Source organism: Myxine glutinosa, chromosome 2 (assembly GCF_964187855.1).
Source record: "Myxine glutinosa chromosome 2, kmMyxGlut1.1, whole genome shotgun sequence".
Classification (NCBI taxonomy): Eukaryota; Metazoa; Chordata; class Myxini; order Myxiniformes; family Myxinidae; genus Myxine; species Myxine glutinosa.
Genome location: NC_136262.1, coordinates 62,241,520 through 62,269,393, shown reverse-complemented (window position 1 = coordinate 62,269,393; position 27,874 = coordinate 62,241,520). Strand labels below are relative to the sequence as shown.

Below are 27,874 nucleotides of genomic sequence, written 5' to 3'. Positions count from 1 at the left end.
CCCATTCATTGAGTCACCCTCACGATTTTATATCGAATTCACCATCTGATTTAATTTTTATCGATGGTTTTAGACTCGGTGTCAGAAATAATTGAGAACATTCACGCACACACGGGAAAATGCAGAGATATATTTTTAAAAATCGCGCCATGATGATACACGAAAATACACCGCCTAAAATAACAGTCGGGGAAAATGTCGACATATATTAAAAATTCGCTTTTTCTTTTCCGTTAAGATATATTACTTTTCCGTTTGATGACAGTCGTCACAAAAACGTCAACAATGATGCCGCCATATATTTCTTCGTTCTTATTTCATTCAACATTATTATCCGGAAGTAAAGGTTCACGTGTTCATTTCACGTGTGAAAAAACAAACTCTATTTCACGTGTGCATGGACGTGTAATTCACATTTGTAAAATATATAAATTAACAGACGGGAAATTGCTGAGAGATATTTCTTCGTTTTTATTTTATTAGTTACGAGCAGAAGCACCCGGCATTGCCGGGCGGGGGAAGGAGGAGGGAGGAGGGAAGGGGGAAGGGCACGTACACTTTAAACATGTACTACTGTGTTCAAAAAGTATCCGACCTTTATTTTTCGTGCGTAAAAAAAAAAGAAGCTAGGGAGGCGTTGATTGGTGCACGTATGTAGGCGATCCTAATGCACACGCGTGAATTTTTTCCCACCTGCAGAAGCTGTCATTCGACGGCAGACCGCCGATGAGTGAGGACATGTAAGTGAGTGCCGTCGGATTTTCGTTTTTGACAAAATGATGGAAAAACTTGAACAACGCTACTGCATCAAATTTTGTGTAAAGCTTGGCGATTCCCAAGTGGAAACGATCCGCAAGATTCAACACAGTTCATTCCATTATGAAGGAGGATTTGGGCTTCAGGAGAATCTCAGCGAAGTTCGTACCAAAGCTGCGAACGATTGAGCAGAAGCAACTCCGTTTGGAGATCGCACAGGACATGCTGGAGACTGTGAACAGCGATCCCAGCTTCCTCAACACAGTGATCACTGGCGATGAGTCCTGGGTTTATGGGTACGATCCAGAAACCAAGTTGCCGTTTTGATGCAAGTTTGATGAAACACAAAATTTGATGCAGTAGCGTTGTTCAAGTTTTTCTGTCATTTTGTCAAAAACGAAAATCCGACGGCGCTCACTTACATGTCCTCACTCATCGGCGGTCTGCCGTCGAATGACAGCTTCTGCAGGTGGGAAAAAATTCACGCGTGCGCATTAGGATCGCCTACATACGTGCACCAATCAACGCCTCCCTAGCTTCTTTTTTTTACGCACGAAAAAGAAAGGTCGGATACTTTTTGAACACACTACGTATATATACTACTCAAAAGAATTTAAGGGTCAAAGGAAATTTTTTGATCATTTTTGTAAGTATGTCTTTTTAAGCCAGATAGGGTTAGAATATCCCCCTTTGGGTTGTCATTTGGACTATAGACATCACGTTATTATGGGACATGCAATCATTGTACTTATCTTTAGAAACTTTTAAAGTTAACCCAGATTTCCTTTTCATGGATTTGAAGCACGAACTTAGTCATCCTAAACTGACAAACTGCCTCGAAACACCCATTGTGACACTTCATGCACCATTTGCACGTGTTTTGCATGAGTGTCATTCCATGCATGCCCATTTTAGCAATAAAATGGCTGAGCATTTTCCATTCATCATCACTTAAAATTTGAAGATGGTTCGACGACAACTCAGCATCCAAGACGGGGAAAGGGCCATTGGCTGGCTACAAGATGGACAAACTCAGAGAACTGTGGCTCAGCGTCTAAATGTAAGCCAAGGCGTTATCGGCAGACACTAGCAGAGGTTCAAGACAACTAATGCTGTTCAGAATCGCCCCCGTTCTGGAAGACCCTGATCAGAAACAGCACGAGAAGACCACTTCCTGATGATAACGGCATTGCGACAGCGCTTTGTGGCCGCACGGCATCTTCGGGATCAACTCCGAGCTTCCAGAGGCACCAACGTGTCCGACCAGACCATTAGGAATCGTCCGCGAGACCGAGGTTTGCGATGCCGGCGTCCTACAGTCCGACCACCGCTACTTGACCGTCACAGAAGGGCTCGCCGAGATTGGTGCAGACGTCATATCCGGTGGAACCGTGGTCAGTGGGCAGAGACAATGTTCACAGATGAGTCACGGTTCTGGCTCCAGTTCAATGATGGCCGGGCTCGTGTTTATCGTCGTCAAGGAGAGAGATTTGCTGATCTCAACGTTGCTCAACGTCTACCATTTGGAGGAGGAAGTGTGATAGTGTGGGTGGGGATATCCACGAACCACAGAACCCCTCTGTACATCGTCAACGGAAATTTGACTGGTCAGCGTTATCTCAACGAGATTGTTCAACCTCTGGTAATTACACTTCTGCAGCGGATTGGACCAGGAGCTTGGATCCAGGACAACAACACAAGACCTCATCGTGCCAGGGTGGTGACCGACTTCCTGCAGCAGCAGAACGTTCAGCACATGGATTGGCCTGCATATTCACCCGACTTGTCACCCATTGAGCATGCGTGGGATGAACTATGGCGGCGAGTTCGATCACATCACGTCCCTGCCGTCAACCTCCGGCAAATGGCTCAGCGATTAGTCGCAGAATGGCAAGCGATCCCTCAACGTTATTTCCAATGCCTGTTGAACAGCATGCGCCAACGTTGTCAAGAATGTGTGAATGCTAACGGTGGCTACACCAGTTACTGAAGCTTCTGCGACTTGTATGAACATCATTTTGGGGAGTGCATGACTTTTTTTTCATCAGGGTAATAAACTAGTGTCCAATCAAAAGTTTTTGTTTTGTGTTTTCTGTTCTTGAGCCATCAAATAATTATTTTGTCATTAGTCGTCGCCATTTTAGCTCGTTAGCTTATATTTATATGCACAAATATTTTTGACCCTTAACTTATTTTGAGTAGTATACATGTGGGATGTGGGATATATATGTGTGTGTGTGTGTGTGTGTGTGTGTGTGTGTGTGTGTGTGTGTGTGTGTGTGTGTGTGTGTGTGTGTGTGTGTGCATATGTGCATATATATGTGTGTGTATGTGTATGCATGTGTGTCGGTGTACATGTGTGTGTGTGTATGTGTGTGTATATATATATATATATATATGTGTGTGTGTGTGTGTATGTATGTATGTATATATATATATATGTATATAAGACACATACACACACACACACACACACACACACACACACACACACACACACACACACACACACACATATATATATATATATATATATATATATGTATATATATATATGTATATATACACAGTCATCCCTCGCTATATCGCGGTTCACTTTTTCGCGGCTTCGGTACATCGCGGGTTTTTCTCGCTAGTATATGTAAAATTATATCGCCGATTTTTCGCTATATCGCGGGATTTTGCGGTATAAATGTATTTTTATATACTATTATTTTAAATATTTTTGTGGTAAAATAAGCATTTTCTAGCCTAAAAAATTTAAAAACGTAAAGAAATAAGAAAAATACAGTAATTAAAACATATTACAAGAAATAAAATACTGTACATAGTGTACAGTAGAAGGGTAGACAAAGAGTCGTGCGTATGGAAAACGCAGATGCGGCAGCTTCCACTTGCGCTAGTTACCCACGTAATGGGTAACTGTAATGCTCTTTCTGGCTGTGCAGTACATTCATCATCGTCATCACCTTCATCGTCATCAGTACTGCACAGCTAATTCATCATCATCTTCATCACGCAAGTTGTAGTATTGAAGAGCCGGGGCTCTTGCTTGATACGGACGAAATGACGGGCAAGACACAAACTCGTCCGAGAAGATATTTATTCTCAAAACCAACTCGGGAACACTGAAAAGCCCGTTTATCGGGCTGAATTATAAAGCACAACCAGAAACCGAAAGCCACGCCTCTCAAGCGTGGCGTGCTTCGGTGGTCACGTGATCAACAGGTGTAGCTGATTATACCCGCAAAGCGCGGCACGCTTTAGCGGTCACGTGACCAGCCACTCTCGCGCCGGGGATCCCCGCCGGTGACGTCACCGGCTGGAGCAAGGAGATTCTGATGCTGGTCTTGCTTGGGGGACCCATGGGTAGCTACAGTATCTTCAATGGTGAGTACCCATTAGAATTTTATATGTTGTTAAAATTACGTATGTTTAAGAGTGTAAAAAGTGTTTAAGAGTATAGGAAGTGTTTATAAGAGTATGGGAAAGGTTAATAAGAGTGTGGGGAGGGTCATAAAGCTTTAAAATATATATAAATAATAAAATAAAAATATGGTCGCTACTTCGCGGATTTTCGTCTATCGCGGGGGGTTCTGGAACGTAACCCCCGCGATAAACGAGGGATCACTGTATATATATATATATATATATATATATATATATATATATATATATGTGTGTGTGTGTGTGTATATAAGAACTCTGTTCCCTCATCAGTCCATAACTTCTTTGGTTTCCTTTTATTCCTATCAAATATTAGCTTAAAGGCTAACATTAAAGTATTACCTCTCTTGTTTTTCAAAGGAACAACCCAGGCAAATCTATTCCTCAAATCAATAACGGTTAAAGCATACCTGTATCCCTTATCATTATTTAGTTCGATTAAATCAGCGGACCATATGTGGTCGGTGTATTTAGAATAAACTTTCCTTCTTTTAAACTTTGTGATTATAGGTTTATGTAATTCATTAGCCAAAAGCTCCTCAGTCTTGATAACATCATTGGAGTTTAATAGTTTTTTGGGAAATAACCAAGACCAAGTTTCAATTTAGCACTTATCATTGTTTTTCACAATAAACCTATCAACTTTCTCTCTCAATGTAGGATTTCGTATCAAGGACAAATTATACAACATTTCTCTGTCTGCTTCATGTTTTTCATCCAATGTAGTGGTATTCCCAGAAGCAATATCATGCTTCATACACACTTCATCAACCCTATTTATCGGCTTGGACCAAGGTTTAGGATTGTCAGCCTCATCTAATCTTTTATCCAGGTTTGTTCCAGGACCACAGAAAGAATATCCAGGTAGATGTAGTTCCCCAGGAATTCCAGTTGTTGTAAATTTACTTCCTGACAGAAACTTTTGTATGTCTCCTCCACTTTTAGGAGAGATGAATTGGCACTTTTTAGAGCCACACACTTCACATATTCCTTTTTGATAAACTCTATTATTTTTAGCTTTAACATAAGAGATATTTTTAGATTTGGTTTTCTTTTTACATTTGAGACAATAACTCATATTTATTTATCAGAAAAATTCCGACAGAGTATCGAAACCTTTTTGGTTTTCAACTTATACATTTCTATCTTAATTTTTAAAACATAAAGAATCCTTAGGAATGCCTTCACTCTCTCCTCCATTTATTTACAAATAAAAACTAACTAAAGTCAATAACACCAACATCATCAACTATATGACCTTTGTCTTCTTCATGTAAATCTCCTCGCTGAACTCATCTCAACCATTTTTAAAATCATTATCTTAGTAAGAGTTGTTAATTCTTTATTTTCCTCTTCGGTGCGTTGAGATTGATTTATTTGCTGTAATACACTCAATCTTTTACGAATCTCACTGATTTCCATCTTTTTATATTTTTCCTCCCTCTCTCTTTGCTCCCTTTCCTCCCTCTCCTCCTTATCCTTTTTCTCCCTCTCCTCCTCCTTTTTCTCTCTTTCCTCCTTCTCCCTTTTCTCCCTCTCCTCCTTCTCCTTTTTCTCCCTCTCCTCCTTCTCCCTTTTCTCTCTTTCCTCCTTCTCCCTTTTCTCCCTCTCCTCCTTCTCCTTTTTCTCCCTTTCCTCCTTCTCCTTTTTCTCCCTTTCCTCCTTCTCCTTTTTCTCTCTTTCCTCCTTCTCTTCTTCAACTCCTTCCTCATCCCTTGCTACCCTTGAGTTTGAGCCCCAAAGAATATTATACATATACTCATCTGGATTTTGAGATATTCTTGTATCTATAATTATTTTTCTCATAATAGGATACCAATAAGATTTGTTGATGATTTCTAAAAGAGTTTTATATTTCATAACTTTGAGAAGTTCATTTTTATTTAATATTTTAAACAAGTCTCTATTTGTGGGTTTAACAATATCAGTATAAGGCCAGTTTTTAATGACAAAATTCCCATGTATATGCTCCACATCATAAGGTATGTAATACCGAGCACCCTTTTCTTGTAGGTATCCTTGAATACAAAAATTATAATTCTCTTGTAGTCTTCTTCCTGCCATTTATGTATCAGAAATATATGTGAGATTAATATTATGACAGGTAATACCACCCCATCTTCCCACTACCAAATCGGTTTGTATTCTTCGGCTTTCTATCCTTATCTCATTACCTTCCTTCTTTGTCATGCTAACCATCGCTATACTATCATATATTTTTCTTTTCTTAAAACCATGTATTTGTTGTTTATTAATTGTACTTCCACATAAATCCTTATCCTCACCAAGCGGATAATATTCCTCTTTACGAGACTGATTAAAATCATGTAGGTCTTCTATGTTTATTGAAAAAGACCAATTATACCCTAAATCAGGCATATCATACCCCCATTTATTAATTCGCATATTAACTATATGTCCTTCTTTATAAAATTCAATTGTAAGCAGGTAGTTAAATTCAATGAGGAAAGGTGTATGGTCAGTATAACCAGGTGTTGTGGTTGTAAATTTTACTTGTTTAACAAAACGTGCTGTTTTCTTTAAATATATATATTGTGATAAATCACTGTATCTAATTAAGTCATTCGCATCTGTAGGGTTTGGATAATTGATTAATTTATAAGTATTCTTCATATTAATATTTTTACTTATACTATATTTTTGTCGTTCAGCCTGTGCCTTTGTATAATAATTTGATAAATCAATATCCTGAGAGGATTCTCCAAAGATAGAACCATCTTTTCCAACATAGGTCATTTATATTAGATGAAAAATGATATCATAAAAATTTTCATTATTGTTGAGTTGAAATAATACATATAAACATAATTGACCACAACATTTAGAATTAATTTCTTGAACTTGAAATGTTTGATAAACACCATTCTGTAAGAATTGTATTACTTCAACAGGCGGTGGCATACCATAACTATCAAAATAATATTTATCCTGACTATTATGAATACAAACCCAATGAGAACCATTCTGTGTGTCTAAATTCATAATAATATTCTTTGTATTTTTATTTATATGTATTAATTCATCTCTCATACAAATAACCACATTATCAATTTTTAGTGTTTTACAATACTTAGCTAGTTCTATATTTGACGTTGTATTCTTTCCAAATTGTTTAAACCATTTATCCATTTATTTATGAGAAAGATACAATCCATTACCCCGTTTAGTTAGTTTAACACCCGCTTGAGCGATAGAGGAAAGCATATCTCCAACCAACAATCTAGCTTTATCAGGTAGACTTTCAAGTTTTTGAGCAAAATCTACAATTACACCACTTCCACTAATTTGTTTCTCCAACTCCTTGTTATGTCTTTCCAATTCTTTTTGAGCTTTTAGTTGTGCCTTCCTTTCGTTAGCAGTTTTTACCGCTGCTGAAATACCACCAGTCAATGCTCCCGCCGCACTTAAACCAGCAAATAAAGGAATTAGAAACGGGAGAAATCCTCCTCTTGACTCGTCTATTGAATATTTCTTTAACATTGGTTTTGTCATTTTAATTTTAAGTGAACCAGTATCATTTAGTGTTTTTACTTGTGTGTGTGTGAGTAAAACATCAATTCTTACAGCTCCTTTTCTTTGAATTGTATTAACCTTAATAATACAAGGCTTTTGATTTTGAATACAAGATGTTAATTTATTAAGATTGATTTGATTAACATATACCCCTACCATTTATTTATGAGAAAAAACCTATGTGATATTAATCATAACACCATTATCTGTATTAATCTGTAATTCTGTTTCCTCCAAAAGCAAACAATAAGCATCAACTTCTTCATTCTCTCCTCTTTCAATGTATAGAGAAGTATCCACTCTATTAGACTTTATAGTTTCCTTTTGAGAACTCAGGTCAATTGCGTAGATTGTATAAAGTTTTTGAAACGCAACCATATCCAAAATAGGATCATTATTACCGTTGCTTTCACACACCTTTTGGTAAGACTTGTAGACTTCCGCATAATCATTTTTTTCCCAATCAATTTCCAATCTATCTCGCGGATAAAATGTACCATCAAGAGAAACCCGAAGTTGTTTCACCTTAGCATTATCACTCAGCGCATTATTCTTATCAGTACCTTCATCTCCATCTGGTTTCTTAAAAATGAGCCATAGGTATCGTGGCTTTCCTTGAAGAACACCTAAATTCCAAGTGTAGGTAGTGTGTTCCAGTTTAACGTGTTGACATCTTCTTTTAAGGTATGATACATTTAGTGGTTTCTTTGAGTTAAGTCTTCTATTTAACATCTCTTCCGTTTTAAGATTAGGAGTATATTCACTAATATACCAACACAAATCATTAATAACAAATTTATTATTATCACCAAAAGCATTTTGAGCCCCAAAAAGCAATCTATTTACATTATCATTCCTTTGTAGTTGAAATCTAATTTAAGCCCATACAAAACTTTATCATAATCACAAAATCCAAATATACCTTTAAGAGGTACTGCTACGGTAAAACTATTCTCTGCTTTTGTATCATCATTATACATTGACTTCCTTTGACTATAACCAGGGTCAGCATTTGTTCCCGTTGACATATCAGGAATAAAACCTTCAACAGCTCCCTTACCCATTCTATCACTAAACGAATATAGTGTAAATTTCATCATTTCAGATGTAGCAGAGACATAATCAACCGCTTCAACCTCTTGTGTTCCAATATACAGGCGGACGCTATCAAACATTTTCCAGAAGAAATCATTTACGAGTGTAGCATTAGTATTATTCGCAGCCTTAGTGAATTTAAATTTACACAGCAAGAAACTATCAGCTATATTCAAGTATGTTTGTTGATTATTTATTTCAAAACTTTTTGTTCCATTTGAATTCCAGTCTGTTCCTGTTATAGCATTTACCTTGAAATAGTCTTCCTTTTTAGTGGAGTTTGAAATGATAATCGTATCATCCAAATCATAGATACTATCAATCGCTTCCATACTTGTATTTATATAGCATTAAAATTGTTGAAACCCTGACCCAAGTATTTTAATGATTTTTTGTCGTTCTTGTGAAGATAGTTTCCCGGTGTGTACCCTGGATAAGAATAGGTACACCGTATCCCTGCGTGTCGTAAGAGACGACTAAGAGGGTTGGCGTCAGGAAGGGCATCCGGCCATAAAAACATTGCCTCAAAAAAAAGGTAACCATGACAATTACAACTACATATGGGCAGGGTACAGCCCGAAGTGGAGATCGGTTTCTGAGGTTTGGGACATGGAATGTAGGGACAATGACAGGGAGATCAGGAGAAGTGGTGGAAGTATTGGTCAGAAGAAGAGTGGACATATGTTGTGTGCAAGAGACGAGATGGAAGGGAAGTGGTGTGAGAATGGTGAAGGGTAGGCAGGGACAGAAATACAAGTTTGTGTGGCAAGGCTGCCCGGAGGGCGTGAATGGTGTTGGTGTCCTGTTTTCTGAGGAGTTTGTAGACAGTGTGGTGAGTGTGACTAGAGTGAGTGATAGGTCGATGATGGTGAAAATGATGATTGGAAAGCTCTTGGTGAACGTCATCTCGGGATATGCTCCGCAGGTTGGTCGGAGCGATGAAGAGAAGGACAAGTTCTGGTGTGCGATAGAGAAGCTGATGGAAAACGTGAAAGATGAGGAAGTTGTTGTGGTAGGAGGAGACCTAAATGGACATGTGGGAAGGAGTATGGATGGTTTTGACGGAGTTCATGGGGGTTACGGATATGGTGTGAGAAATGGAGAAGGTGAAAGGATTTTGGAGTTTGCTGATGGAGCTGATTTGTTGATTTGTAATACTCAGTTCCAGAAAGAGGATAATAAGCTTGTTACATACACGTCAGGTGGGTCGACGACAACCGTTGACTACCTGATGGTGCGTAGGCGAGATAGGGGGCACCTCCGGGACACAAAGGTGATCCCGGGGGAGGAGGCTGTTTCACAGCACCACTTGGTTGTCTGCGACGTAAGGGTGAAAGGTGCGAGGAGAGCTCGGCGGGTGAAGTACCAACCGAGAATGAAGGTGTGGAGGTTGAAAGAGGTGACAGTAAGGGAGGCATTAAAAGAGAAGCTGAGTAGGGTCGAGGATGATGTGGTTGAGCTTGAAAGTGGTTGGATGTCAATGAAAGCTTGTCTGTTGGGAGCCGTTGGTGAGGTATGTGGATGGACAAAAGGACCACCGAGGCACTCGGAAACATGGTGGTGGGATGATGAAGTTGGAAAGAGGATTGACGAGAAGAGGAAGAAGTTCAAGGAGTGGCAGAAGGCGAAGGGTACGGGAGCAGAAACAGCAGAGCATGAAAGTTATAAGGCAGCCAGGAAGGCTGCAAAGAAAGAGGTAGCAAAGGCGCAGGAGGCATGTAGGAAAATGTTCGGAGAACGCTTGGATTCGGAAGAGGGTCAGAAAGCAGTATTCAGGATTGCAAAGCAGATAGCGAAAGAGAGGTGTGATGTGATGGGGGTGAGTTGCTTGAAGGATGAAGTGGGACAAATCGTTGTCGACCCAGATGGAATTAAAGGAAGATGGAAAAGATATATGGAAATGCTGTTGAATACAGAGAATGAATGGGATGGCAACATAGAGAGTAACCCTGTTTTAGGACCGGCAGAGAAGATAACTGAGAAGGAAGTTGAGGAAGCGATAAAAGCAATAACCACCTTTAGAGGCCATTTTTCCCCGCAAGCGGGGGTTGGCCTTTTTCGGGAACTGTGGTTGTTGTTGTTTTTCGGTCCCCTTTTTGAAGCAATGTTTTACGGCCGGATGCCCTTCCTGACGCCAACCCTTTTTGCCGCCTTTAACGACAAGCAGGGAATTACCAGTGAACTGGTACTCAATTAGCCGACCTCGGAAGGATGACAGGCTGAGTCAACCCCCCTGGCGTTAATTCAGCGATTGACCGGGATTCGAACCCAGGATCCTAGGATCATAAGCCGGCACCCTAGCCGCTAGCCCAACACCAACACCTTACTATAACATCTGCTATTAATTTATGATATATTGAAGGACATCACTGTGCCCTTATCACAGCCTAAACCCTTTTTTCGGGTGACACCCGAAACCTAATTCGGGTGACACCTAATTTTTCGGGTGACACCGTCACAATTTCGGTCTTCGAGGCCGGCCGATAGGCAAAGTGTGACCGGAAGGGACGAGGTTCTCCTGACCACGTGGCCCTTGACTTGGTTTGTCCGCACAATGTGGGCGCTTTCAGGATGAACTTTAGCCGGGGAGCGTTTGGGCGCCCCGGTCTGATACTGCCGCCCACGCGCAGAACAACTTGTGAGTGCACGTGGGTCCCGGCGGTCCCACTGGCCTAGCGCTACCATGTTTAGACAGCGAACTCCGTCCCCGGGCACCGGCACCTACTCCCGGAAGTTTGAGAGATCAGCAGTGCCGGGCACGGTAGGACACCCGCGGAGCCCCGGCGGACCGGGGACGCGCGAGCCTACGCGTTAGCGTGCTACGGCAGAATCAACGGCTTCGGCCACGGCCGGGCCGATACTCGGCCCGGTCGCCCGGAAATGAACTGGTTCGACGCCCGCGCTAGATAGGTCGCGGGCGACTGAGATGTATTAACAAATTAGTTAATTAATTTGAGACGTCCGATTTCTAGTGTTTGGAAATTTGGAAGAGCTTGACCCTAGCCTTTCCCTTGCGAGGGCAAGGAGGAACTTAACACTTGACACTTAAGCTTAGTTTGAAGTCCACCCTGCCAGCGCCCACGGCGGGACGGCAGGGCAACCAGAAGGGACGAGGTTCTCCTGACCACGTGGCCCTCGATCTGGGAAGCGAGAGGCGTTCCATTAGTGGACGCACCCCTCACGCCCGACTTTTGGGCGGCCCCGGCAGGCCGTTTGTTTTGACGTTCCGTGACAGGCCCCGCACCCTCACCTCCGGGCCGACCGGGCGACCGGAATGAATCCCGGTGTCCCGATCCGAACCTTCATAGCGGTCCGGCTGGGGAGTGTCAAGCACCCCGTACCTGCACTTTCCGTCCCTGCGGTCCCAAATACCGGAACCACCCGAATACCACTTTATTTGACAAAATGAGGTGCGGCCTACAGCCTTAGAAAACCAACCCTATATAAGTCAATACCTCCAACGACACAGGCGCGCATTCGTGCCGCGTGACGTGGTGACGTCATCGCGCTTTCACCCTAAAAGACCCACTTGATATAAGTTAATATTTCGATATAAGCCCCAGAAAACCAACCCTACAGAAGTCAATACCTCCGACGACACAGGCGTGCACTCGTGCCGCGTGACGTGGCGACGTCATCGCGCTTTCACCGCTTTCACCATCGCGCTTTCACCGACTCGTCCTTTTGTATGATGATTCAAATATTGCCGGGTTCCTACGGTTGAGACTTATATAATATTTTTTCCTGTGGTGAGCCTCTTCTTTGATGTGGTCACGACGGACGAGTCGATATGCTCTCGCACAAGTTGAACAGCGATTTTTAAACGATTATTTGAGCATTTTTTAAATAACTAGCGATTTTTGTAAAAAAAAAACAAAAAAAAAAACTGCATTTTATACAGCGTACAGTGCTAAGGAAAATCGGCTGGATCCGATTTTCAAACATGAATTCCCAGTGTGGTAACAATGGGTTTAGCACTGTCATAAAAATTCATCTGACACGTGTTAGCGTGCGCGCCAGGCCAATTTGTCTGCACGAGTCGATGGACGGTCTAAGAATAGGCATTCTTTTCCACTTCCAGCCGGGCACGTTGTAAAATGCGTGCAGGCAGGTTGCCCATGGCAACGCTTGGTGTTGCGTCTTGGTCCCTGTCCACTTCTTACATATGGGATCAGAAACGATTTTTTTTCAATGTAACCTCTTTCACCTTCTCCTGCCCTACACCCCCCAACCTTCCCCCGCCCTTTCCCCCTCCCTCCTTCCATTTCCCCCCCCCTCCATCCTAACTCCTTACCCTTACCCCATCTAACTATTATCCAAACCCCCCCATTTTTTCTTCCCTTCTGCATCCCCTTCCCCTTTCTTTTTCTTTCCAAACTTACCTTTTACATCCTGATTAGGGAAAACATTGACACTTCCCGATCTGATCTGACTCCGGATTAGGACAATATACATGTTTTTAGGGTTTATTGCATAAATGAATGACATGTACCTGTTGCGTGTACCTGGAGGTAGCACCCTGGCCTATCCTCAGAAATGTGTATTCACATAATTGGAGCTCCCAGATTTTCACCAATTTTTGGTAGAGATCTTATGTGAAGGAATACTTCCTTGGTAGATAACAGGTACTGCTATTTAGGCCAAACACATTTGGGAGACAATTGTAATTACATATGTAAGTTACAGATGAGTATTGGGGAGGTCATACAGGAATTTAGTGAAATAAGATACTATGCCTTGTGGCAAGGCAATTAACTGGACCCAAACACAAAATTGTACCTGTTTGATGAAACAAAACTTAGATCTGTATATATATGGGTGAATTTACAGGTAAATGGATTTGGTGACCCTTTCAAGTGGTGCACTAACATCATGTCCTTCCCCCCCCCCCCCCCCCCTTCCATTTCCTGTCCCCTCTACCCCAATCCTAAACCCCATCCTGCCATCATCCTCCCCACCAAGTCAGGTTATATTACACATTGTATGAGGCATGTATAGGATCGTTGATTGTATGGGATTGGATGGGATTGCATATCCCATATGGATCCCATATTGATTTAGCATATCACCTCATTATGTGGTCTTGCTGTGTTTTTGTGTATGTGGGTATGTATGTGTGGGTATGCATGTGTTTTTGCACCCCTCTTTCCCCCCCTCCTCCAACCATGGCCCCAATACTGCTAAAATAATTTGTGAAATGGTACGACACAGTTTACATCGTTAGATAATACACAGATGAGTGTATGGCTTGCACAGAAGTTCGAGAGGGACAATAGTATCCACCATATAACCTCTCACAGCCTTGTAAGGGAGAATAAGTGCAGCCAATAATACACAGTTATTTTTAGAAAAATACAATGAGTGTCGTATTTCGCATAGTATTGTTACAGACACGACTTTGATGTTATGGTGGGCCGAGCGGAATGGCCGCCGTGTCCGCACAAGTTACCCGATTATACTCGAACGTTGCCGAGTCGCGCTACGCTAAATCAATGAAGGAAAAGGACACGACGGCTGGGATTAAAATGACACGACACCAGGAATACGGTTCTCAAGACCTCCGGAGGAGGTTATATTAGGGCGGAAGGTCAGATTACAACGACAAGAGGGACAGCATAGAAAGGCAGGCACTTAGACACACTCTTATATTAGCCCCGACAGACGACAGATAAACGGGACAAAACTGACTCACACGGGGATTGATGGCAAGGAGGGGCAGGTCTTCGATGGCTCAAGGTGCACCTTGGCTCAGGGGCAAAATCGACCCGGTCCAGTCCAAAGATGCGGGAGGTCTCACTCAGCGCTCGGAGGTGGTGACTTGTCTTCTCAAGCTGGGGGCGCATCTGACGTCACGTCCGGTAAGTGGCCGCGTATATCCGGCGGGGAGTGACACGCCCTCGGCTCGTTAGCTCCGCCCCAGATGGAATCGGCCCGTTGCTTCTCATTGGGTGCGTGCGGGGGGGTTACCGGCTCCGCCCTTGACGAGGGGCTGACAGGGAGCCCCTTCGTGGTAACCCCGTGGAGCGCATGGGCAATGGCGGCTAACCACGCCGGTGTGAGGACGCACACTCCCCGCACGCCGCGCCGCGCCCCTCTGTTGTTGTAGTTGTTGTAGTTGTTGTTGTAGTTGTTGTTGCAGTGGACATGGGGAAGATGGGAGGAGGTAAGGGGAGGTCCTAAACTCACTACTGGTGCCATACGATCACATTCTGGTGCAACGAAGAGTCAGAATTAATGGAAACGAGTCCTTAACTGACATAGACTAAGAATAACTAGCAAGATGTCCGAAAGTTGTCTACGTGAGATGCGGTGGACCTGGGCACGACATTTAATGGGGGAAAAAGGGGAAGGTCGGTTCTACAGAGTGTTATTTACAGGCAATGGGACTAGGGAATGGGGGATTGGGGATAGTTGGGGAGTATTGGGGAAATAGGGGAGTATTTACAAGCGGATATTGAGGCCAAGTCCCATATCCGCAACATTGCACCCTTCTCTACCCTCGGGGCGTCCCGACCCGATAAATTTTTACCTATTTTAGTGTGGCACTCAGATGTAGTTCCCTCTACTATTAACTCTACCCTGAGTGCGACAGTTTTACAGATATTCACAAATGAGTAAATATGTCCCCCTGCGACGTTGCACCCTTCTCCTCACAGAAACACACCCACAGGATAACCGAATCCGGAAAGAATTCGCAAACTAAACATACAGCCGGTAGGGAGCATTATTTACAAGACTACGCTGATATTTACACTACGATCCAGGACCTGTTTTTGGAGGAACACATGCAGATGTTATGCATAGAGAGAGCACGCATGCCAGCATCGATACACCAACCCACGAGTGCTCTGTGGCCTTACGGCCTTTAATAATGTGCAGAGCACCCCTTCCCAGCACCAAAAGCACCACCCCATCATGTAGTCAGCACCATCCGGTGCACCAATAAAATGTTTAATGATCACGGTGTGGTGTCGCAGCCGGCCGATGGTCTGCCGCTGGTCTTGCCTTCATGTGGTGCACTTGGCCTTCGTACTTCTTTCAAAAATAAAGAAAGGCGCCAACCGCGTCCATTTCTTTATTGTGGCCGTCAGGGGGCCAACTATTAGTGGTTCACCTGTTTGGCATAGGTGCCACGTTGACCCAGAGGTCCATCAATGGGTGGTGCTTGGCCGCAACAGAACTGCGGTCCATGGTGGGCGGCCACAAACATTGCGGTCCATATGGTGTATCGATCCAGGCAGCAAGCAGCGAAAGTGCAGGCCCACAACTGCGTAGCCAGCACCTCTCTCTCCTCTCTCTCTACCCCAAAGCCAGATCCTCGGAGGTGGGAGACAAAAGAAAAGACAAGTGAGTAAGGTGGTAAGGGCGCAAAAGTGCACGCAACACAAGGTAATGCACACTGGGGGCACATGGGAACCAGGTGAGACAGGTACGTTCCTACCGTACGCCCCCCCCCCCCCCCCCCACCAGGTAACCTACATGGCCCCTCCCTTACCCCTTACTGTATCCACAAAACACAACACTACCCATAAACATCTACTTTACAAATCAACAAACATCCCTACTGTCTTCCCCGTTCCTCCCATAAACCAAATTCGTCTTCTCTCCCTCCTAACCAATCAAATTTGCCATTTTCAACTCTCATCAAAATTTGCCATCTCCAACTGAACATCAAAATTTGCCATTACCAATTCATCATCAGTCCCTCCTAAGGAGGGAGAGATGGAATCACCCCAATGTCTCATCCACGTCGTGATGCGTCTCACAAATCCTCACAGCAATTCTCATTTCCTGCACCAAAACAAAGAAAACACAGGTGTGGAGTCATCATCATCACCACAGGTAAGTGGCTGCGTATGGTGCGACAGGTTCATCAATCCTAACTATTTCCTAAATGACTTTAACAACTTTACACTACCCGGGGTCTTTCTCCGGCCAAACCATTGGCCCTCTTACACTATGGGTTCTAAAAACCAATTCCCATTGGCCAAACTGTGGTGCTTTTCAATTTGGGGTCTCACTCCCCCGATTCATCTCCCGGTGCCCTCGCACAATTTCTGGGCCGCGACGTGTACCTCTCCCAGCGGGTCTACCCACCTGCACACCTCCACCACTGCAGTTGCCTCCGAGCTTACCTGCTCCTTACCCTAACCTAACTACCTGGGGAAGGCCCTCTGGCGCTCTCCCCACTCGGTGCCCTCTCTGGCACTGGGCTACCCGATCCACACCCGGGATCCTCAGGCACCCACTCACAACTACCGGCTCCCAGAGCCCACCTGCGGCCTCACCTGGCCGACATCCTCACAGTGGTGGAGTGCCCAACCGACTACACACACTAACAGGCTACACGCCCAGCCATTTCCACAACACTAATGCACCCATCCAAATACCATTCTGTCACCCGCACCACAGATGCCAATATCCAACCACAATTTACCTATACCCTCTACCTAACACTTACACTACCCGCCCCGGGTACTCGTGAAAGGGGTCCACTCTTCCCCCATCCACACCTTCGCACCATGCACACCACTCCGTACCACTTACTCCAACTCTCTCCACACACCTGTACTTGCACACCTGTGCTCTCACACCTGGTGCCACCTGCACCCTTCTCTCCCCAAGCGCATTCGCGCTGATCCACACACTCACTACTCACACACTGCTCCACACACCTGTCCAGTTGCACACCTGTGCAATCACACCTGTTCCATCCTCACACACACGGCATCATCTCAGCTAACTACTCCCTTCTGAAACTTGCGCTTCCCAGTCGTCCCTTTAAACTATTGCGCTCCCACGTCATTATCATCCACACTAATCTACCTGCGTCCCCACTACAGGTATCAGTCACTAACTAAACTTAACGTTACCTAATGTCATCTTCGCTAGATCCCTATCAATATCCTAACCCACCCGGGCTAGTTTTCACTGCCATACACCCCATAATCTAGTGCTCCTTTGCCCCACTGGAAGGGCGGCAGGGATGCCAGCCTTATCCACCGGGCCCATCGCTCACTACCAATTTTGCACATCAAATTTCAACAAATTAAAAATTTGCCAATCACTACCCATCATCTGCCAATCACTACTGCCAATCCCTTGCCAATCATCAAATTTTGTTTTTCTCTAATTTTGGGTCCAAAACACTAACCTCATCACCCAGTCTACTCACTAATGCCTCTCGGTGCGCCAATTCCTGTCCAAAGCCCGGCTTCGTAAAGCCAAGCAATGGATGCTGGTTGTTTTGTGCCGGCGGCTGGATGCGTCCGGCATTCGGGGCAGGGACGGGGGCTTACCCGGGCCGAGATCCCACGCACCACCTCGGCGTGGAGCCATCCAATGTCCCGATCTCGACCTGCCGGAATGCCTCAACAAAAAGTGGTCGCCATGACGACCCTTCCTATCCAGCTGCCCGCTCCACCTAGTGGAGCCTGGACGCGGCCGTTCCACGCGAGGCCCGGCACGCACCGAGGGCCCGATTCGGCTAAAAGTCGACCTAACCTCTAACCTGGTTACCGTCGATGCTTCACCTGGGTTCTTACACGCATACGCTACCCCTTTCGTGCTCCTACACCCAGCCGTCTCCATGCTCCTCGTACCTTTCCTTACACACCCAGGTACTCTCATCCCACTCACAGCCTTGGTCACACACCTGACCACCGAACACTTTGGCACACATTCGTTGGTCGCACACCTCACCAACACACCTCTTCGCGCCCCCTCCTCTGTCACCTCCTCTGTGACAATCACAGGTGTGCTCTCATTTGCACACCCAACCACGTGCCTCACCACCAACTCCAGCGTGCATTCCCACTCACGCTCTACCATTCCAGGTGTGCATCCTTCCATCCCAGGTGTACATCCTCGCTCACCTGTCACAACCAACTCACTCTCCTTGTCACTCTCACTACTCTCACCTCCATTCTTGACAGCGCACTCACCCTTACTCTTGACAGCGCACTCTTTCCTCATGCACCTGTCCGTCACACACCTTTCTCGCGCACACTCTCCCGTTACACCCTCTGTAACACTCACCACACCGCGCTTCCATGTGCTCCCTCGCACACGCGCTACGACCGACTCACTCTCGCCAGCACCCTCACTCCTTGGCACGCACTTTTTCCTCACACACCCCAGAGTCGGACTTTCTCGCACTCCTCCTTTTTCGCACACCAGACCTGTCGCACACTTCACCCACGGCCTCTCACGAACATCCGGGTCTATCTCGACCCCCAAGCTTATTAAATCACCTGGCGCATCATACGCACGACCATATTGGTCACCACTTACACCGGGTCCTCTTTCTCTTCGCTTCTCCTCCATCACCTGCGAATCCCTCATCCGGTTAATGAGCACATCATCACGATCCGAACACAGACTTTGGACCAATTCTTTTACTTCCTCCTTTATCTCTTTCTTATCCTCTCTCCGTCGCTTCTTAATTTCGCTCACCCCTTCTTCCACTTCTTCTAATTTCTGCTTCACCTCCTTCATCTCTTCGTGCGCCCCTTTAAGTTCTTCCTCTAACTCCACTTTATTTTTTTCTATGTGCTCCCGCACCTCCCGCTCTTTAACCTCCATCACCTCTACCACCTTGTCCATTTTCCTCGTCAGGTCCTCATGTACCGTCTGACACTCTTTTTTAATTACCCATACGTCCTTTTTCATCTCCTTCTGTGTCGATTTTAAACCCTCTATTACCGCTGTGTTCTTCTTTACCTGGTCCCCCAACTCCTTTTGTCCCACTGTCAGTTGTTCTACTCCCAGCGTCAACTCCTCTATACCACTTTGCAATTTTACAGTCCCCTTTCTCACCTCCTTCTCCATGCGCTCCTTACAGTGCCTCACCTCCTCGCGCACTCCTCCGACCTCCTCACTCACTCCTCTTCTGATCTCCTCTCCCATCACTTGCATCTCCTGCCCAGATGCCACCCTCATCTGCTCCATTTCCTCCCTGTGAGCATCCAGTTTGGTTTCTACCCCCATTCTGACCCCCTCTATCTGCTGCCCCATTTGGTTAACTTCCCTTTCCGCTTGGTCCCTCATGTCCCTCAATTTGCCTTCCATCCTGTTTTCTAACCCCTCTAACCCCTTTTGCATCCCTTCCATTTGATTCTCTTGAGCGGCCATTCTGTTTTCTACCCCCATTAACCCATTTCTCACCTCTTTTATCCCGTTGTCTAACCCCTCAAAATTATTGTCTAACTTCTCACCGGTACCCCTCGCTTCGTCCCTCATGTCCCTCAATTTGCCTTCCAATCGCTCACCCTGAGCATCCATCCGGTTTTTCAAACCTCCAATTTGGTCTCCCATTAGTTCCATAAAGGCCCTCATTTGCAGGAGGAAAAGGTTCGAATCCACCAGGGGTGCTGCCACGGTCGCGGGCGCCGCGACCAGCGAGGCGCCATTTTGCGCACCCGCCATGTCGGGCGCAACGACGCTATTTTGTGCGTCTGCTACCCTCGCTGCTTCGCTCTCCTCGCGTCCCTCAATTTGGTCCTGGACCGACTCTGCCTCACTCTCCTCTACCGGACCCCAGCTGTCTTGGTCTGCCATAGCGCGACTTTCAAAATTCGGGTTTTTATATTTTGTAAAACACAATCAAATTTCGCCTTTATAATTTCGAGCGCGTAAACGCGCTCCGGATCGAATTCTACTTCCCAAAATTTGGGCCTAACAAATTTAGTCCCAGGTCCGAATCCGACACTCCTGACACCAATTGTTACAGACACGACTTTGATGTTATGGTGGGCCGAGCGGAATGGCCGCCGTGTCCGCACAAGTTACCCGATTATACTCGAACGTTGCCGAGTCGCGCTACGCTAAATCAATGAAGGAAAAGGACACAACGGCTGGGATTAAAATGACACGACACCAGGGATACGGTTCTCAAGACCTCCGGAGGAGGTTATATTAGGGCGGAAGGTCAGATTACAACGACAAGAGGGACAGCATAGAAAGGCAGGCACTTAGACACACTCTTATATTAGCCCCGACAGACGACAGATAAACGGGACAAAACTGACTCACACGGGGATTGATGGCAAGGAGGGGCAGGTCTTCGATGGCTCAAGGTGCACCTTGGCTCAGGGGCAAAATCGACCCGGTCCAGTCCAAAGATGCGGGAGGTCTCACTCAGCGCTCGGAGGTGGTGACTTGTCTTCTCAAGCTGGGGGCGCATCTGACGTCACGTCCGGTAAGTGGCCGCGTATATCCGGCGGGGAGTGACACGCCCTCGGCTCGTTAGCTCCGCCCCAGATGGAATCGGCCCGTTGCTTCTCATTGGGTGCGTGCGGGGGGGTTACCGGCTCCGCCCTTGACGAGGGGCTGACAGGGAGCCCCTTCGTGGTAACCCCGTGGAGCGCATGGGCAATGGCGGCTAACCACGCCGGTGTGAGGACGCACACTCCCCGCACGCCGCGCCGCGCCCCTCTGTTGTTGTAGTTGTTGTTGTAGTTGTTGTTGTAGTTGTTGTTGCAGTGGACATGGGGAAGATGGGAGGAGGTAAGGGGAGGTCCTAAACTCACTACTTGTGTCATACGATCACATTCTGGTGCAACGAAGAGTCAGAATTAATGGAAACGAGTCCTTAACTGACATAGACTAAGAATAACTAGCAAGATGTCCGAAAGTTGTCTACGTGAGATGCGGTGGACCTGGGCACGACATTTAATGGGGGAAAAAGGGGAAGGTCGGTTCTACAGAGTGTTATTTACAGGCAATGGGACTAGGGAATGGGGGATTGGGGATAGTTGGGGAGTATTGGGGAAATAGGGGAGTATTTACAAGCGGATATTGAGGCCAAGTCCCATATCCGCAACAGTATTAATACCCCTAAGGGAGCCCCCCCCCACCCCCCCCCCCCCCAGCCTCATCCCTCCCTTGGCATTCTGTCACTTCTCCTCCTCCCTTCCCCACCCTTCATCATTAATGATCAGTGGTCATGTTCATTCTCAAAGTTTGTTGAAATGACTGATTATGGTATGACTCTGATTATGGTAATGCATTGCAAATTACAATTTACAATTTTTTTACAATTATAATTTATAATTGCCAATTTACAATTATGGTAAATTTACATTTACAATTTATAATTACAATGATTTACAATGAAAATGGTTTTACAATCATGAAAATTGCTATGATTGTCAGGCATGTCATCATGTCATCATGTCAGGCATGTCATCATTGGGTTTTGATGTAAATCGATTGCATGGGCTTTAAGGATAGTTTTACAGCCCTGCAGGATTAATGCTGTATTACAGGTCACAAAGTTTGTTGGAGGTTTGCAATTTAATGTGATTGGATTGCATTGGTCAATATTATGAATTCATTGCCATTCATTGGTACGGCATTTCAGGAATCTTACACCATTTTAATTGTCAAGAACTTTGAGTGTCATTCAAAGTGAGACATGGTGGGTGACATGTGAGACATGTGACACATGACATGACATGTGACATCACATGACGTGTGACATGTGACATGTGAGACATTTCCCAATGGACTGGCTCATATCTGTCTGATCAATTTTCGCTGATTGTCTCACAAATGAAGGGTTGAGTTGCCTTCAGTGGTTGTTCAACTTTAATTTGTGATATAATGACCACACAGGATTGAACAAATATGTCAGATATGATCCAGAGGCAGAACGGTTATTTGTCAATTGACGGAAGGTATGGGTCCAAGGTGACGACCGACGATGATCGAATATCTCCGCCAGCGGACGGAACTGTTTTGCCAACATTGGGAACAGGCTTAGATATAGAGTTATCAGACTGATAAATGTGACTTTTGATATTGTCATATATGATGTATTATTATTAGAATTTTATTGATTAATATTGGTAAATTGATTGAAATTGCATAATTGAATTGATTCTGATTTTGATCTGAAATTCTATTTTTTTTTTTCAAATTCAAATTCAATTCAAAATTCAAAAATCAATGATTTGATTCTGAAAAAAAAAAACCATTCTCATATCCACAACAATATCATTTAATGAATTGTAAAGGTCAATGGGAAAATTTTCCTTTTCTTCATCATTATAGTAAATGTGTTGAAATAAATCCTTTTCTTTAAATATTTCATCAAATTCTTTATTGGTATTAATACGAGTTGTTATTTCTTCTTCACTAATACTTGCATCTCTGCTTTTCATACGTTTGCGTTGTCTCCTCATCGATATCAAAACCGAATGATAAAATCTTAACTCCATTACCACACAATTGTTTAATAATTTGTCTCATTCCTTCAGGATTAGTTTCTAAAATCCCAAGACCATTAGATTTTACTTTATTTAACTCACTCTTACAATGTGAATATTTTGTAGAACCAAGAGAGACCTCCTCAAATATTTGACCTTCGTTCCTCAATCGCATATGTTTCTCCATTGAAATGTAGTAATAATCTTTCCCTTCTACTTCTCCTGGTCGCATTGCTCTGGTTGTAGTACTTACAAAACGAATCATAGGGTGTTTTAAAAAAAAACTTACAATCTTTTCATTTTTACTATTCAAGAGTTTAGATTTATGAAAGTTCTTTCCTGAAGCAGATTTACCCACAAGATTAATAATAATAGTTGTCATTTATGTGTGTAAAATATCAGTGAGTATCTCATCTTGTTTCACAACAATATATTTATATTTTCCAATCGTGTGTTTCATATAATTTTCAAATTCTTTTTTATTACATAACGTAGAGCAATTATCTCTCCAAAAATTATTTACATCTATTGAATTTAACTTAAATAAAATAAAAGTATTGGAGTTGAAAATATGACTGACTAAGATAAATACAATTACAAGAAGAATGTCTCCCTCTTGTATAGTAGCTATCCATTACTGTTTGGTTTCTCTCATTAACACAATCATCAAAGATAACGAGGTTCTTTTTTGATTTATCTTAATCTTGAGGTGAAGGTATATCATCCGTATTATCACTGAGAATACAAGTTATGGGTTTTGATTTTGATTTCTGTGTATCACAAAATAGTTGTATTATATCCTCAATGTTGTAATCATTTAGTTTGTTTTGAAGTTTAAATAAACCGATAATGTCTTCCTTTTTAAGACCCGCATTAAAACCTCGTGATAGTAGTTGATACTCGGGTTGAAAACTTGACTTCGTAAAAATTATTAAATTATCATAATCTAAAAAGTTGGGGGTAAGGAGCATCTTTAAAAGCAAACAGGTTTTTCCACATCCGCTTGAACCAACTATTAGACATCTCAATGAATTTGGAATGTTTTTATGGTTATTAAATTTTATCTTATTTTCCCAAACGGGTAAAAAATCATTCATTTATATATTTGGAAAACAAGTCATCTAACTTTTTTTGAGCTATTTTAGAAACTCTATATTTTATCCTGAGTTCGGGTTTAATTTCAAAATAATTCATTATTTTATTTATATAGTATCTTGTATTAACATTTCCATTAAAATTATTTTGAATAATAAATATCATTAAACCCTTATACATTTCCTCAATACAAATAGTCTCTTCCCTTGAAAGAAATGGTGTATTATCATCACAATACTTAACATTCATCTCTCTTATTAATCTTGTAAAGTAATTCATTTTTGGTTCTAATTTAAAAGAGTTAAATATATTTTTATATTTTTTATTATCATTAATTAAAATTAAATCACAGAAAATACATTGTTTATATGAACCCTCATTATTAAGCCCTATTCTATCACAAGCCGGACAATTCTCTAATTTATCATATGGAGAGTCTGGAAATTCTAAATATCCTTCAGAACTTATCATATTTAGTAAATTAACAAACACACATTTAATCTACTTCACCTACTATCTCCTATTCAGAAGGAAACAAAACACTGTTCTGCCTGTAATAAAAATATCCTCAAGAAAGGCTTCGAAATACATCTTAAAACAAATCTACATTTATCAAATTTTATCACAACTAAAAACTCTGATGGTGCATTCAAAGGACATATTAAAATACGAGTCTTTAACTTCAAACCTCCTGAACCAGAGTCTATAGTTGATGCTGTAGAAATAGTTAAACCTGCTGTTCAAACGTTGATTGAAAAAACACTAAAAGAAATGAAACCACTTAAATTTTATATGGGAGTAAAATTATAAATGACAAAGGACGAAGGAGTTATAGATACACCATACATGAGAACTGAGCCACACTTTATATCTTCATATCAAGATTTTAAAACATCAGGAGTCTATGATGAACCTATTAAACAAGAGCAAGATGTGGATAATTCAATCGTAGGAAGTGGATTCAATATAGGAAAAATTATTTACATAGACATTCATATTCTTAAATCAGATCCTCTAAAAGCTTCTTACATTGATTTACCCAGTGTTATCAAAAATAGAAAAGCAGTTATCAATATCAAAAATAAAGACTAAATGTTTTCTCTGGTCTATTCTAGCACACTTACATCCTCCACATTTTCATGATGAAAGAGTATCTCATTATAAAAAATATGAGAATACATTAAATACGAAAGATCTAACGTTTCCGATGACTTTAAATGATATTCCTAAATTTGAAAAGTTGAATAATTTATCAGTTAATGTTTATGGTCTAACAGAAACAAACAACATTCAGGTTTTAAAGCTTTCTGACAATTGTAAACAAACTCATATTAATCTTCTATATTTTAATTCAGACGAAAATTCACATTATACATACATCAAAGATATTACAAAATTAATAAAACCACAAGTATGTAAAAGAACAAATAAAATATATATTTGTATGCGTTGTCTTAACTTCTTCCATACACAAGAAAGATTAGATAAACATTCAAATTATTGTGGTGAACATAAATCAACGGTAATCAAGATGCCTAAAAAAAGGCTCAAATATCACATTCAAAGATGAAAAGAAAACAATAAAACATCCATTTGTTATATATGCTGATTTTGAAAGTATTTTAGAAAAAATTGATACTGCTTCTCCAGATCCAAAAGAATCATACACAAATAAATATCAAAAACATACTCCTTGTGGTTTTTGTTATTATATCAAATCATCCGTTGGTGATGAATATAACAAGTTAGAGGTGTATAGAGGCTCAAATACCCCAGAGGAGTTTGTGAAACGACTAGAAAAGGACTGTGTCCGATTAACCAAGATAATAAGAGAAACCAATAAACCAATGTCCTTAACAAGTAAAGAAAAAAGAGAATTTAGACAGCCAAAGGTTGCCTGTCATATTTGTGAGAAGAAAATTGGTAAAGGTCTAAAGGTTAGAGACCATTGTCATCTCACTGGTAAATATAGAGGTCCGGCTCATCAAAGTTGTAATATTAATTATCAACTCCCCTCTTTCATTCCTGTTTTTCTTCATAACAACGCTCATTATGATACACATCTATTTATCAAGGAACTCTCAAAGACTTCTGGAAGTATCTCAGCAATTCCAAACACGGATCAGAAATACATTTCATTCACAAAAACAATTCACACATCTCCTATTACTCATATCAGATTTCTTGATACATTTAAATTCATGGCAAGTCCATTGGCTAACTTGGTTCAAAATCTAAAAGAGTTTCCATGTCTTTCAGAGTATTTTTTAGATAAAGATTTTCTAACACAGAAGGGAATTTACCCCTATGACTATATGGACTCATTTGAGAGATTCAATGAAACACAACTTCCTTCAAAAGAAAATTTCTATAACAAATTAAACAACAGTCATATATCTGATAAAGATTATGTACACGCACAAAATGTTTGGGAAAAATATAACATCAAGAATCTTGGCGAGTATCACGATTTGTATCTCAAAACTGATGTGCTTTTATTGGCCGATGTATTTGAAGCCTTTAGATCTGTTTGTCGCACTGGATATGGATTGGATCCTGCTCACTACTACACAGCACCTGGATTGGCTTGGAGCGCGATGTTGAAAATGACAAAACAAGCTTTGGATTTGATAACCGATGTTGATATGCTTTTGATGATTGAAAAGGCAAAAAGAGGTGGAATTTCACAAGTCTGCTCGAGTAGATACGCAAAAGCAAATAACAAATATCTTCCAAATTATGATTCAACGAAAGAGAGTTCTTACTTGATGTACTATGACGCGAACAACCTGTATGGCTGGGCAATGTCTCAGGCTCTTCCTTATGAAAAACTTAGATGGGTAAAGGAAAAAGACTACAAAAAGGTTTTACAAGATGTATGTATCTCTACACAAAAAGAATTGGATAAAGAAAAAGTTGGTTATTATTTTGAAGTTGATTTGAAATATCCAGAGGAACTTCATAACCTACACAAAGATCTCCCATTTGCTTGTGAAAAGGAAAGTCCAAAGAAGGAGTGGTTAAGTGATTATCAACAATCATTTAATATAGGTGAATCAACAGAAAAATTACTTACTACATTATATAACAAGAAAAATTATGTTCTACACCAAAGAAATTTGCGACAATATTTATCAAAAGGTCTAAGAGTAGAGAAGATCCATAGGGTTCTAAAGTTCAATCAAAGTCATTGGTTAAAGGGGTACATTGATTTTAATACACAAAGAAGAACAGAGTCAAAAACAGATTTTGAGAAAGACTTTTATAAATTGATGAATAATGCGGTCTTTGGTAAGACCATGGAAAATGTGAGGAAAAGACAAAATATCAGACTATCAACATCTTGGAAACAAGCATCAAAATTAATTAATAGACCGAGTTTTACTAGAGCTGAGGTCTTTACTGAGAACTTTTGTGCGATCCATTTGATTAAAGAGAGTATTGAAATGGACAAACCTATTTATATTGGAACATCAATTCTTGATTTATCAGTCATTAATGTATGATTGCTTTTATAATAACTTGAGGAAGAAATATCAAAATGATGTTAATCTACTTTATATGGATACAGATAGTTTTATTTTGCAAATTAATACTGATGATGTTTATTCAGACATGAAAAAGGACATTAATATCTATGACACTAGTAATTACAGTCCAGAGAGTGAGTTGTTCTCTTCTAAAAATAAAAAGGTGATTGGAAAGTTTAAGGATGAATTAGGAGGAAATGTCATGAG

At 42.2% G+C, this 27,874-nt stretch overlaps 1 protein-coding gene across 19 annotated transcripts in view; it reads left to right on the top strand.

Annotated features, from left to right (window-relative positions):
* L3MBTL3 (L3MBTL histone methyl-lysine binding protein 3) overlaps window positions 1-27,874 on the top strand; it is a 207,592-nt gene that overhangs the window by 137,194 nt on the left and 42,524 nt on the right. The gene's annotated exons all lie outside the window — the stretch shown is intronic.